The 13,961-nt window shown below is 45.5% G+C and overlaps 1 protein-coding gene across 2 annotated transcripts in view; it reads left to right on the top strand.

Annotated features, from left to right (window-relative positions):
- The window catches only part of LOC145360159 (rap1 GTPase-activating protein 1-like), a 503,018-nt gene that overhangs the window by 141,665 nt on the left and 347,392 nt on the right, over positions 1-13,961 (top strand). The gene's annotated exons all lie outside the window — the stretch shown is intronic.

Genomic DNA, 13,961 nt, shown 5'->3' with positions numbered 1-13,961 from the left:
AGAACATAGAACATAATGTAGGGAGGGGATTGGGTAGAACCTGCCAGGATTAATGTCCTTGATTCACATCCAGTGACTGCTACTGGGAAGTGTGTGTGTGTGTGTGAGGGTGGTTTGTGTGTGTGAAGGTGGTTTGTGTGTGTGTGACGGTGCTGTGTGTGTGTGAGGGTGGTTTGTGTGTGTGTGTGAGGGTGGTTTGTGTGTGTGTGTGAGACAGGTTTGTCTGTGTGTCTATGGTGTGTGTGAGGGGTGTGTGTGTGAGGCATGTATGTTGTGTGTGTGGAGGGTGCGTGTGTCTATGGTGTGTATGGGGGGTGTTCATGTATGTGAGGTGTGTACGTTTATGTGTGTGTGTGTGTGTGTGTGTGGAGAGTGTATGTGTGTGTGCGTGGAGAGTGTATGTGTGTGTGTGCAGAGGGTGTATGTGTGTGTGCTAGGGGTGGTTTGTGTGTGTGTCTATGGTGTGTTTGGGGGGTGTGCGTGTATGTGAGGCGTGTATGTGTGTGTGTGTGTGTGTGTGTGTGTGTGCAGAGGGTGTATGTGTGTGCTAGGGGTGGTTTGTGCGTGTGTCTATGCTGTGTATGGGGGTGTGCGTGTATGTGAGGCGTGTACATGTGTGTGTGTGTGGAGAGTGTATGTGTGTGTGTCTATGGTGTGTGTGAGGGGTGTGTGTGTGTGTGGGTAGGATTAACCTGAGCTGTGATCTGTCTCCTGTCCTTTGTTAACATTTTGAATGCTGGATTTTGTGCAGGTTCCGGCCTGGAAGGTGATTGCTCAGGTTAGGAAGCTAAAAGAGGCTGTTTTCTGTCAAATCTACAAACAGAAAGCAGAAGCTGGGATGAGGGGGGTGGGGGTGGCTGGAGTGGGTGTTGTGGGGTAGGGTGGGGAGTAAGTGGCGATGTAGGGCGTGGGGGAGAATTTTAAAGGCCTTTGCTCAGGTTTGTGGAGATGGCATTGGCCGAGATTGGTTCAGGACAGCTACAGCTGACCATTAATGATTTAAACTTAGAGAACAGAGGTACAGTTTCAAAATTTGCAAATTATAGGAAATTGGGTGATATTAATGATAAGGAAAACGGCAACAAAATCGTAAGTGCATTAATAAACTTTATTTATGGATGCATAAATGTAAATACATTTTGATATGAAGAAGGTGTGATATGGTGTACGTTATTACTGTTTTTTTATGGGCTGTCACTGGTTAGGTGAGTATTTATTGTCCATCACAAACTGCCCTCGGGAAGGTGGTGGTGAGCTGTCTTCTTGAACCGGGCAGTCCATGTGGCGTAGGTACACCCACAGTGCTGTTAGGGAGGGAGATCCAGGATTTTGGCCCAGCGACAGTGAAGGAACGGCCGTTATATTTCCAGGTCAGGATAATGAGTGACTCGGAGGGGAAACTCCAGGTGGTGGTGTTCCCATACGTCTGCGTTTGGATTTGGAAGCTTGTGAGGATGAGGTTTTGTTCTGTTTCTGACTCCATTGAACTCCATGTGAATGTGGGACATTGTTTAAAACAAATAAACAAGTTACTTATTTTTACAAATTGCTGAAAGCAATATCGTTATGAGATTGTGTGTGGTATTCACTGTCTGAATGGCTCTGTAGTCCTGGAATATGATGTGGGTGTGCTGGCGTTGGACTGGGGTAAACACAGTAAAAAGTCTGACAACACCAGGTTTTAGTCCAACTGATTTATTTGATAGTAAACTCACAAGCTTTCGAGGTTTCCCTCTTCATCAGGTGAATGGAGAGTTCTGGCATCGGACCGAGCATATAAAGCACAGATGTCTGTGCAAATAAATCGGTTGGACTAAAACCTGGTGTTGTCAGACTTTTTACTGTGTCCTGGAATATGCCATGTATTCTGAGTAGCTTTGATTAAAATTATTAATTTAAAGATCTTTCTTACAAGTGAAGGATAGGACAGGTTGAGAAAGTGCTGAATAAAACATATGGAATATTTGGGCTTTATAAGTAGAGCCAGGAAATTGAAAACCAAGGTGAACATAATAAAACACTAATTTGCTGTCAACCAGAATATTGTGTTCAATTCAGAGACCCACACTTCAATCAGAATGTGAAGGCATTAGAGGGGGTATAGAAGCATAGAAACTAGAAACAAGAGTAGGTCATTTGGCCCTTCGATCCTGCTCCGCCATTCATTTTGATCATGGCTGATCATCAAATTCAACATCCTGATCCCCCCTTCCCCCCCATATCCCTCGATCCCTTTAGCCCCAAGAGCTATTTCTAATTTCTTCTTGAAATCAGACAATGTTTCGTCTTCAACGACATTCTGTGGACGTGAATTCCACACATTCGCCACCCTCTGGGTGAAGAAATTTCTCCTCAACTCAGTTTCCAAAAGATTTGCAAGAATAGTTCCAAGGAGGAGGGACTTCAGTTAAAAGGGATTTGAGGAGCTGGGACTTACTCTTAAAAAAGAAAATACTGAAATAAGGTATGATGGAGATGTCCAAAATCATGGTGGGGTCTGGACAGAATAGAGAGGGAGAGAACATGTTCCCATTGGTGGAAGGGTTGAGAGCCGGAAGATACAAGTGATTGGCAAAAGAACCAAAGGTGACATAGGAAAAGCTTTTGTACACCGTGAGTGGTTAGAATCTGGAATAGAATTATTTGAAGAAAGATGGTGGAGTGGGGCCTGGGAAAGTTGTTCTTGCAGGAAGCTTGCACAGACATGACTCACTGAATGGCCTCTTTCTATCCCATACATCACAGACTTTAATCTCAGTTTAGAGTGTCACAAATCACTTTACAGCCATTGAAGGATATTTTGAAGTGTTGGAAGCAAATAACCTGTTTTTCTGATATTGATTGAGGGATAAATATTGACCAGGTCACCAGAGGGCACTGTCCTGTTCTTCTTGATAATATTGCTATGAGATCCCACCTGAGAGGGAAGACAGGGTCTCAGTTTAACATCTCATCCAAAGGACAGCTGCTTTGACGGCACAGCACTCCCTCAGTACTATCAATAGTGTCCTTTGTGCTCAAGTCCTCCAGTGGAACTTGAATCCACAACCTTCCATTTCCGAGGTGATTAACTAAGCCACAGCTGCAGTGGAATGTGCTTGGCCTCTGTATATTTCCCTGAGATGTTTCTGTAGAAGATGCAGATGTACATTTGGGCTAGCAAGCTGAACTTGCCATTCTCAAAGAGAGTCCCTGGACCAGGTCAGGCATCAGTTACCTAGGGCCAAATGAAAGGCTGAAATAGACCAGCCCCTGATTTTCTTCATGGTCACTTTGAGACTGATCAGAGCGATAGAGGTTTATAGCACGGAAACAGACCCTTCAGTCCAACTTGTCCATGCCACCCAGTTTTACCACTAAGCTAGTCCCAATTGCCCACATTTGGCGCATATCTCTATATACCTATCTCACCCATGTAACGGTCTAAATGCTTTTTAAAAGACAAAATTATACTCGCATCTACTACTACTTCTGGCAGCTTGTTCCAGACACTCACCACCCTCTAAGTAAAAGAATTGCTCTTCTAGACCCTTTTGTATCTCTCTCTTTCACCTTAACCTATGCCATCTAGTTTTTGACTCCCCTACCTTTGGGAAAAGGTATCTCCGTCATCTATGCCCCTCATTATTTTATAGGCCTTTATAAGATCACCTCTCAGCCTCCTACTCTCCAGGGAAAAATGTCCCAGTCTATTCAGTGTCTCCTTGTAACTCAAACCATCAAGTCCCGGTAGCGTCCTGGTAAATCTTTTCTGCACTCTTTCTGGTTTAATACTATCCTTTCTCTAATAGGGTGACCAGAACTGTACACAATACTCCAGTGTGGCCTTACTAATATCTTGTACAACTTCAACAGGACATCTCAACTCCTGGATTCAGTGTTCTGACCAATGAAACCAAGCATGCCAAATGTCTTCTTTACCACCCTGTCCACCTGTGATTTCACTTTCAAGGAGCTATGAACCTGTACCCCTAGATCTCTTTGTTCTGTAACTCTCCCCAGTGCCCTACCATTAACTAATTAGGTTCTGCCCGAATCAGTCTACCAAAATACATCATCTCACATTTATTTAAATTAATTCCACCCACTGGCCCAATTGATCAAGATCCCATTACAATCCTTAATAACTTTCTTCACTGTCCACTATGCCACCAATCTTGGTGTCATTTACAAACCTACTAACCAGGCCTGCTAAATTCTCATCCATGAATGACAAATAACAGTGGACCCAGCACTAATCCCTGAGGCACACTGCTGGTCACAGGCCTCCAGTTTGAAAAACAACCCTCTACAACCACCCTCTGTCTTCTGCCATCAAGCCACTTTTGTATCCATTTGGCTACCTGGATCCTGCGAGATTTAACCTTATGAAACAACATATCGTGTGGTACCTTGTCAAAGGCCTTGCTAAAGTCCATGTGGACAATGTTGACTGTACTGCCCTCATTAACCTTCCTGGTTACCCCTTCAAAAAATTCCAGATCAAATTTGTGAGACATGATTTTCCACTCACAAAGCCATGCTGGCAGTTTCTAATCAGTCCTTGCCTCTCTAAATGCCTGTAGATCCTGTCTCTTAGAATACCTTCTAACAACTTACCCACTACAGGTGTGAGACTCATCGGCCTGTAGTTCCCAGGCTTTTCCCTGAAGCCCTTCTTAAACAAAGGCACAACATTTTCCACCCTCCAATCTTCAGGCACCTCACCTGTGGCTGTCACTGATTCAGATTTCTTGGTTAGGAGGCCCACAATTTCCTCCCTAGCCTCCCAAAATATTCTGGGATACATTTCATCAGGTCCCAGGGATTTACCTACCTTGATGCACTTTAAGACTTGATATACTCCTCAAGACATCACTATTTATTTCCCCAAATTCCCTAACATCCATGCCTTTCTCAACAGTAAATACTGATGAGAAATATTCATTAGGATCTCACCCATCTCTTGTGGATCTGTATATAGATGACCTTGTTGATCCTTCAGAGGCCCCACTCTCTCCCTAGCTACTCTTTTACCCTTTATGTGTTGTATATTCTTATACATTATGTGAGAACTCCTTTAAAAAGGAAAATTATTTCATCCCTTCAGCACCTGTAAATGTGATGAATTCTGGCCATACACGGCGTCTTGTGACTTTTCTGGGTTATTTTCCAAAGGCATTGTGACCCATTGACTGTAAAGAGTGAGATTTACTGCCGCAGGTAACAGCCACTAAAATCACACTTAGAAATAACACACCATTATTCATATCCAATTGGACAATTTTGTTTTAGTAAACTTGTCTTTCGTTTCAGGTCATGTGAATTCTTGGCATTGTGCCTTGCTTGGAGAGATGATGACCACTTTTGGGGATTTTTCCCAATTTTTTCCCTCTTGTGTGCTAAGCGTGCTGACTCAGTTGGGTTATAGTTTCCCAGGAATCAGTCAGAGGCTGGGTAACATTGTCAGAAACACTGCCAATCCTGATTGCTTTCCCGGATTGCTTTCTCACATTTATATTTTTTGGTAGTGATTCCTGGGTAGTGGGTTGAATTCTCCCAGCCCCTCGGAATTGGGCTGGGAGGTGCCCGGGGACCGTAGTGAGCTCCAGGATCAGAATATCTATCCAATACGGCCACACCATCCCAGAATTCGACCAATAGCGAGTCTGGAAATGGTCAGGAGGTGGGAATCCTATATCCCTTTGCAAATCCTTGCCGATGGTGGATTGGTCCTCCCCCTCCCCCCGCCACCATCCCCAATGGATGAGTGAGGCCACTGAAGCTAAATGGGGGCGGTGGCAGACTGAGGGAGTTGGGAGGAAAGATAGAGGGGGCTGCAGGCTGGGGAGGGGGCCTCTGCATTCGGTCCTAGGATTCCAGTTGAAAGATTATTTTGCCACCTCTTTGCTGAAGGCCCTGATCTGCTGCCTGGTTCAGGCACTTCCTGCTCACTCCGTGACTCTGCTGATTGTCGAGACATTGACTCTCTGATTGGCACACAGCTCATGGAGGTAGTGCTGTCCTTAAAAGGATCACTGCTCTGATGTCTGACATCTAATTAGCTGCACCAGTCAACCATTGCCCACGTCTGACCATCCACTATCAGGGGTTGATACCTCTCCCATGCTCACCCTGGCACTGGCTCTGATACAATTCCAGCCAGGTTATGGGAAAAGGTGTGGTGTCTTTTCTCTTCCTCCCGTAACTTGCACTCTGCCAGCAGATATTAAACAGGACAGCGATCAAACTGTGCCCACACCGGGCACAGTAACAAATGGACCAACTTCTTATCCAGAGCTGACTTCTGCACCTTTCAAAATGAAAGGATTAATATTCCATTCATTTTGCAGAATGGATAGCAGCTCGGCTAAAATGCTCACCAAAGGTTACGAGTTTAGCCTCACTCCAAAATTCACGCAAATAATCCAGGTTGCAGCTTCAGTGAGAGAGTGAAATCAAATTCGATATGTTGTCTTTTGGATGAGATGTTAAACTGACTATTCAGAAGTCTTTAAATAAACACCATGAACCGGGCAATTTAAGGAGAGATCGAACGGAGTTGTCCAAAATGATGAGGAGTTGTATCAGAAAACCCTGTTCCCATTGGCAGGAGGGTGACTGACTGTTACGTATATAAAAGATTGATTGGATACTTTAAGAATTGATCACATGATTTGATGGTGATGTCGTTAGGGTGTTCCCACAGGCTGCTGTTTTATTTCCAGCTTGTGTCTATGTAGAGAATATTTCTTTTAATGTTGTGGTGATTCGAGGGAATTCATTGGCACAGAACACTGAGACGGCCGTGTCACTGAGTATATTTCAGACAGAGAGGGAGATAGATGCTTGATTGGTAAAGGGGATTAAAAGTTACAGGGAAAAAGCAGGAGAAGGGGCTGAGAAACTTATCAGCCATGATTGAATGGCAGAGCAGACTTGATGGGCTGAATGGCCTAATTCTGCTCCTGTATCTTATAATTTTGTGGTCTTAATAAAACCTGGGGTAAATTCTCCCAAAAAATTCTAAGTGCCGGATTCATGTAAAATTCATTCAAAACTGGAGTAAATCACGCTGGCTTTTTCAGCAGGATTTCCAAAATGAATCTATCACACTCTGTGCACTGCAGAGTGCACTGGCGTAAATTACTCCAAAATCCAGTGGTCGGAGCCTATTCCTGCTCGAGAAGCTGGCAGCATAGTGCTGAGTGCGCCATTGCACATGCGCTGATCTGACAGCGGTGAGACCAACACATGCACAGTAGACCCGCACTGTCCGTGCCCCATCACTGGCCAGCACAGCTTTACCGATTCTCCAACACACCCCAATACCCCCACTGCTGGCCTCCTGCCACCCCCCAACCCCCAGCCAGCCTTGATCTTGACCCCCTCCAGCAGCCCAGATCTCCCCAACCCCAACCACCCCCTCCCCCCACCCCCACCTCCTCACCTGGCAGTGGACCGACCCTCCCATTTCACCCAGTGGCTGACCCCAATCATTGGCCTTCCTCCCTCTATTACAGATCCAAAGTGCAGAGTGGCAGTGGGTTCCCCACCCCCACTAATTGCCCCCAATAGGCCCTGCCCCCTCTGGCACCGCCCCTATGCACTGCCCGATGCCCGATGGGCAGTGCCAAGGTGCTCCCTGGGAAATTGCCACTTTGCCCCTTCAGCAGTGCTGGCGGTCAGGCTGGCAATGCCCAGGGGGCACCCCCTTACCCTGAGCTCCTGAGGGGCCTCCATGGGGGTCGGGTTGCCCGTCTCCACTAGTGGGCAGTTATACCGAACCCCGCTGTGAAACATTCCTAGGGGTGGGGGGTTTGGGGGGGGGGGGGGTGGGGGGAGGAGGGGCGGGGAGCGCGGGGGCGAGGTGGGTGGTTGGAGATGTTAGTGGGCCTGGAGAATTCAGTCCTGGGCCCACTAATGGAACACAAATACTCATTTCAATAATTTATTCCACTCTGCGCCAATTGGTGGCTTGGAGCTGACGATATCGGAAATCCAGCAGCTGAAGAGTAAGCAGGCCATGGTGCCCAGTGAGAAACCCACTACATTGTCTCCGCCTGTATCCCCCGGGAGAATCCTGGGCGAATTGCCCCGTTGTTGTGTGTTAGTTTGAATCTCCGTGTGCAAACCACGTTGTTTTCTTTGTTAAATCCCACAATCACCCAATATAAGTTGGGACATGACACTAACCGGGGAACTCGGATTTAATTGTCAACAAAATCCAGACAATATCGAGATAGCGGAGGAGAATGCAGCGGATTAGATAGTTCCATCAAAGAGCTGACACAGACACAATGAGGCTAATAACCTCCTTCTGTGCTCTATCGCTGTATTGCAAGCCCCATGCAGGCACCAGGCTGTCAGAGTGATGTGTGGGATCTAGGCTGGCAGCAGTAAGGTCACCGTACACCTGAACATCGATTCAAGCTGTTAAGGATTTGTTTACTGCAGCTGGAGATTTCAGGGTCACTGTGGTGGGCCATGAGCGGGAAGTTGTTCTGGTCCGATTGCAAAATCTGCTGACGTTGTTTGGAATTTGGGGCATTTGATTTTTTTTTCTGGTTCATAACGATTCATATCCAAACCTGCAAAATAATAGATTGCATTTTCCTGGTGTCACAGCTGCACGAGGAATGAGAGCATTGAGTGTCCCTGGAATCTTCCAGGTTCAATCCCAGATGAACTATAGGTTGAAGTGAAATGGGTGATGCACTAACTGCTGACAGGCTGTGAGAAGTAGATCAGACACTGGAAAGGGCAGATCATTCGAGGGTGTAAGATTCCATAATCAAGAGTATCAGATGCCCACTCCTCGACCAAATAAACCTTTGAGGATGTAACCAGTAGAATTGATCGAGGAGAACCAGTGGATGTGGTTTATTTAGACTTTAGGAAGGCTTTCAACAAGGTCTCACATTACAGACTACTGTGTAAAGTTAAAGCACGTGGGATTGCAGATAATGTTTTGAGATGGATAGAAAGCTGGTTAGCAGATAGGAAGCAAGGAGTTGGAAAAATTGGGACTTTTTCTGATTGGCAGTCAGTGACTAGTGGGGTTCCACAGGGATCTGTGCTCGGATCCCAACTGTTCATATTATATATTAATGATTTGGCAGAGGGAACTGAATGTATTATAGTCAAATTTGCAGATGGTACAAAGTTGGGTGGGAGGGTGAGCTGTGAGGAGGATACAGAGATGGTTCAGTGTGATTTGGACAGGCTGAGTGTGGGGGTATCTGCATGGCAGATGTGGATAAATGTGAGGTTACCCACTTTGGCAGTAATAATAGGAAAACAGATTATTACTTGAATGGGTGTAAATTGAGAGAGGTGGATACTCAGCGAGACCTTGGAGTCCTTGTGCGTCAGTCACTGAAAGTAAACATGCAGGTACTGAAGGCAGTAAAGAACGCAAATGGTAAGTTCATAGCGAGAGGATTTGAGTATAGAGATAGGGATGTTTTGCTGTAATTGTATAAGGCGTTGGTGAGGCCACACCTGGAGTATTGTGTACAGTTTTGGTCTCCTTATCTGAAGAAGGATGTCCTTGCTATAGAGGGAGCACAGCGAAGGTTTACCAGGCTGATTCCTGGGATGGCAGGTCTGTCACATGAGGAGAGACTCAGTCGGTTAGGATTATATTCACTGGAGTTTAGAAGAGTGAGAGGGGATCTCACAGAAACTTATAAAGTTCTAACAGGGTTAAACAGGGTAGATTCAGAAAGAATGTTCCCAATGGTGGAGAAGTCTAGGACTAGGGGTCAGAGTTTGAGGATAAGGGGTAAACCTTTTAGAACTGAGGTGAGGAGAAATTTCTTCACCCAGAGGGTGGGGAATGTGTGGCATTCACTCCCACTGAAAGTAGTTGAGGCCAAAACGTTGTCTGATTTCAAGAAGAAATTAGATATCGCTCTTGGGGCTAAAGGGATCAAAGGATACGGGGGGGAGAGGGGGTCAGGATATTCAATTCGCTGATCAGCCATGATCAAAATGAATGGTGGAGCAGGCTCAAAGGGCCTAATGGCCTACTCCTGCTTCTACATAAACCTGTGTGAGTGGATAGATGGATAAGGCAGAATCATTCTTTGATTTTTCTTCTCATGTTTTTTCTTAAGTTCTAAATATATCAGCATATATACATAATGCACATAAAATCAGAGCAGGAGTAGACTGTACAACCCCTGAGCCTCTTCAGTCTTTCAATTAGATCATGGCTGATAATCAACCTTAACTCCACAATCCCACCCACTCCCCATATCCCTTGATATTGTGAAAGAACAAACTATCCCAGTTCAACTATCCAACGATGGAGCATCCACATCCCTGTGGATAGAGAATTCTAAAGATTCACAACTCATTGCGTGAAGAAATTTCTCATCTCAGTTGTAACTAATTGTTCCCTTTTCCCGAGACTTTTCCTGCCCCCATGTTTTCAGTTCCCTGGCCAGGGAAACAACCTCCCAGTTCGACCCTTTCAGAATCCTGTATGTTTCAATGAGATCACCTCAGTTCCTCACTCCAGCCTCCAAGTGTTGAAATCTGAATTCATCAACTCATTTCCTATTCAAACTCGTTTTATTTCCAGGAAACTTTAAAACCTACCACTGTCTTACTTCTTTCAGCCTCATCGACCTATTACAAATGGCAGATTTTTAAACTTTATCTTCCCGTTTTCTTGGTTTATATGAGAGAGAAGGAAAAACAAGGACATGGGTTATGGAGGATTAATTCCTTGGACAAAAGCTCATCACCACCTTCTCAAGGACAATTAGGGCAATAAATGTTGGCCCAGTCAATAATGCCCACACCCCATGAATGAATAAAAACACAAGGCTGATGATCGCAAACATCTGCAGCCAGATGGAGATCTATCAATGACACATCTCAACCTTCTCTTTGTTGTCAAGAATTGGTTGCAAGCATTGGATGCAACTCTTGTAATCGTGCCATTTTATATAGATACATACACAAACAGCCATAAAAGGTGCTATTGGAGCTGTCTCTTAAAAAGCTCCAATGGTCAGAGTGACGGCCAGCAAAGGAAGATGGTTGTTGGAGGCAAATCATCTCAACCCCAGGACATTGCAGGAGTTGTCCTAAACAGAAACGTTTTCGACCGTTTCATAGAATCATAGAATCCCTACAGTGCAGAAGGAGGCCATTCAGCCCATTGAGCCTACACTGATAACAATCCCACCCTGGCCTATCTCCATAACCCCACCTATTTACCAGCATTTACCCCTGACACTAAGGGGCAATTTAGCATGGCCAATCAACCTAACCCGCACATCTTTGGACTGTGGGAGGAAGCTGGAGCACCCGGAGGAAACCCACTCAGACACGGGGAGAATGCGCAGACTCCGCACAGACAGTGCCCCAAGTCAGGAATCGAATCAAAGTCCCTGGCGCTGTGAGGCAGCAGTGTTAACCCCTGTGCCATTGTGCTGTCACCACCTTCTGAAGGGCAATTAGGGATGGGCAGTAAATGCCGATATTGCCAATGCCACCCACATGAGTGAATGAGGAAAGGAAAGGAATGAATCTTGTGTAGGGTGTAAACATGAGGCTGGCTGGGCTGAGTGGCCTGTTTCTGTGAGCTGTACCTTCTCCAAAATACTGTAATCACTACTTTGATTTATTTCACTCCTTATGGTCTATACAATAATATTCCCCTCTTCCCTGTTTCTCTGTATAGAGAGCAATGTGTATGTAGCTGGAATCCTTTCAATATTTTATATAACATCTTGAAATACTAATATTTCCACACTGACTGAGCCGTTGATCTGCTTGGGTAATTTTTATTTGCTTATTTCTGCTTTTATTTGAGAAATACCAGTTGATCCCTGCAGAAGTTATATTGACCTGTCAGTGTGTATTATTAACTTTGAGCTCCTTCACTAGCTTCCATTGTTTTCTATGGGAAAGTATGCCGGATAGAACCAGTGTGTAGAACATATTGTGAGTTCTATAGAATTGGATTACAAGCTCTCCTGTTGTTGTGCCAAGTATGGTTTTGCAATGTTTTCAAGTTGTAATTGGACTGGCAATGTAACATTGGCTTCATCTCCTCCAGACACCCCCTGTGCTCCCCACCCCCACCCCTCAGCTAATAAGACTTTTGCCTTGGTTCCTCCGTCCACAGCTCACTGTGTTGCTGTTACAGTGAGAGGTTCCACAACTCCAGGCTAAAGTCCAACAGGTTAATTTGGTACCATGAGCTTTTGGCTGCTCCTTCATGAGGTGAGTGCCCACCTCATAGAACATTATAGCGCGGAACAGGCCCTTCGGCCCACAATGTTGTGCCGACCAGTCTTATTTTTAAAAAAAAACATTGACCCACTAATCTAAACCAATCCCTTTTCGTCCATAAACCTATCCACCAATCTCTTAAACGCCCCCAAACTAGGCGCATTTACAACTGCAGCAGGCAGGGCATTCCAGTCCCTCACCACCCTCTGGGTAAAGAACCTGCCCCTGACATCCGTCCTATAACTACCCCCCCTTAATTTAAAGCCATGCCCCCTCGTGCTAGATTTCTCCATCCGAGGAAACAGGCTATCACCATCCACCCTATCTAAACCTCTAATCATCTTATATGTTTCTATAAGATCCCCTCTTAGCCGCCTTCTTTCCAGTGAAAACAACCCCAAATCCCTCAGTCTCTCCTCATAGGACCTCCCCTGCATACCAGGCAACATCCTGGTAAACCTCCTCTGCACCCTCTCCAAAGCCTCCACATCCTTCCTGTAATGTGGGGACCAGAACTGCACACAGTACTCCAAGTGCGGCCGCACCAGAGTTGTGTACAGTTGCAACATGACGCTGCGACTCCTAAATTCAATCCCCCTACCAATAAACGCCAAGACACCGTACGCCTTCTTAACAACCTTATCTACTTGATTCCCAACTTTCAGGGATCTATGTACACATACACCTAGATCCCTCTGCTCCTCCACTCTATTCAAAGTCCTCCCGTTAGCCCTATACTCAACACATCTGTTATTCCTACCGAAATGGATTACCTCACACTTCTCCGCATTAAACTCCATCCGCCACCTCGCGGCCCAGCTCTGCAACCTGTCCAAGTCACCCTGCAAACTTCGACACCCTTCCTCACAATCTACCACACCTCCGACTTTGGTGTCATCAGCAAACTTACTAATCCACCCAACTATACCCTCATCCAGATCATTAATAAAGATTACAAACAGCAGTGGCCCCAAAACAGATCCCTGAGGCACACCACTCGTAACCGCACTCCATGATGAATAATTACCATCAACCACCACCCTCTGTCTCCTATCTGCTAACCAATTCCTGATCCAAGTACCTAAATTACCACCAATCCCATACATCTGCATTTTCTGCAGAAGCATACCATGGTGAACCTTATCAAACGCCTTACTAAAATCCATATATACCACATCTACTGCCTTACCCCTATCCACCTCTTTGGTCACCTTCTCAAAGAACTCAATAAGGTTAGTAAGGCACGACCTTCCCGCTACAAAACCATGCTGACTATCTCTAATCAATTCATTACTCTCCAAATAACTATAAATCCTATCCCTAATAATTCTTTCTAAAACCTTGCCCACTACAGAAGTAAGACTCACTGGTCTGTAATTCCCAGGGAAGTCTCTGCTCCCCTTCTTAAACAATGGGACAACATTCGCTGTCCTCCAATCTTCCGGTACTATACCAGAGACCAACGACGACCTGAAGATCAGAGCCAGTGGCTCTGCAATCACCTCTCTTGCCTCCCATAGAATCCTAGGGTAAATCCCGTCCGGACCAGGGGACTTATCTATTTTCAACCCATCTAGAATATCCAAAACATCCTCTGTATCAACTACAATACTTTCTATTTTACACCCCTTCACCCCAGTGACCTTCTCAGCTACATTCATATCGTCCTGCGTGAACACCGAAGAGAAATAATGGTTCAATGCCTCTCCAATCTCTTCCGGTTCCAC

This window comes from Carcharhinus amblyrhynchos, chromosome 30 (genome assembly GCF_965287045.1).
Source record: "Carcharhinus amblyrhynchos chromosome 30, sCarAmb.v2.hapA, whole genome shotgun sequence".
NCBI lineage: Eukaryota > Metazoa > Chordata > Chondrichthyes > Carcharhiniformes > Carcharhinidae > Carcharhinus > Carcharhinus amblyrhynchos.
This window is presented reverse-complemented; position numbering and strand designations above follow the sequence as displayed.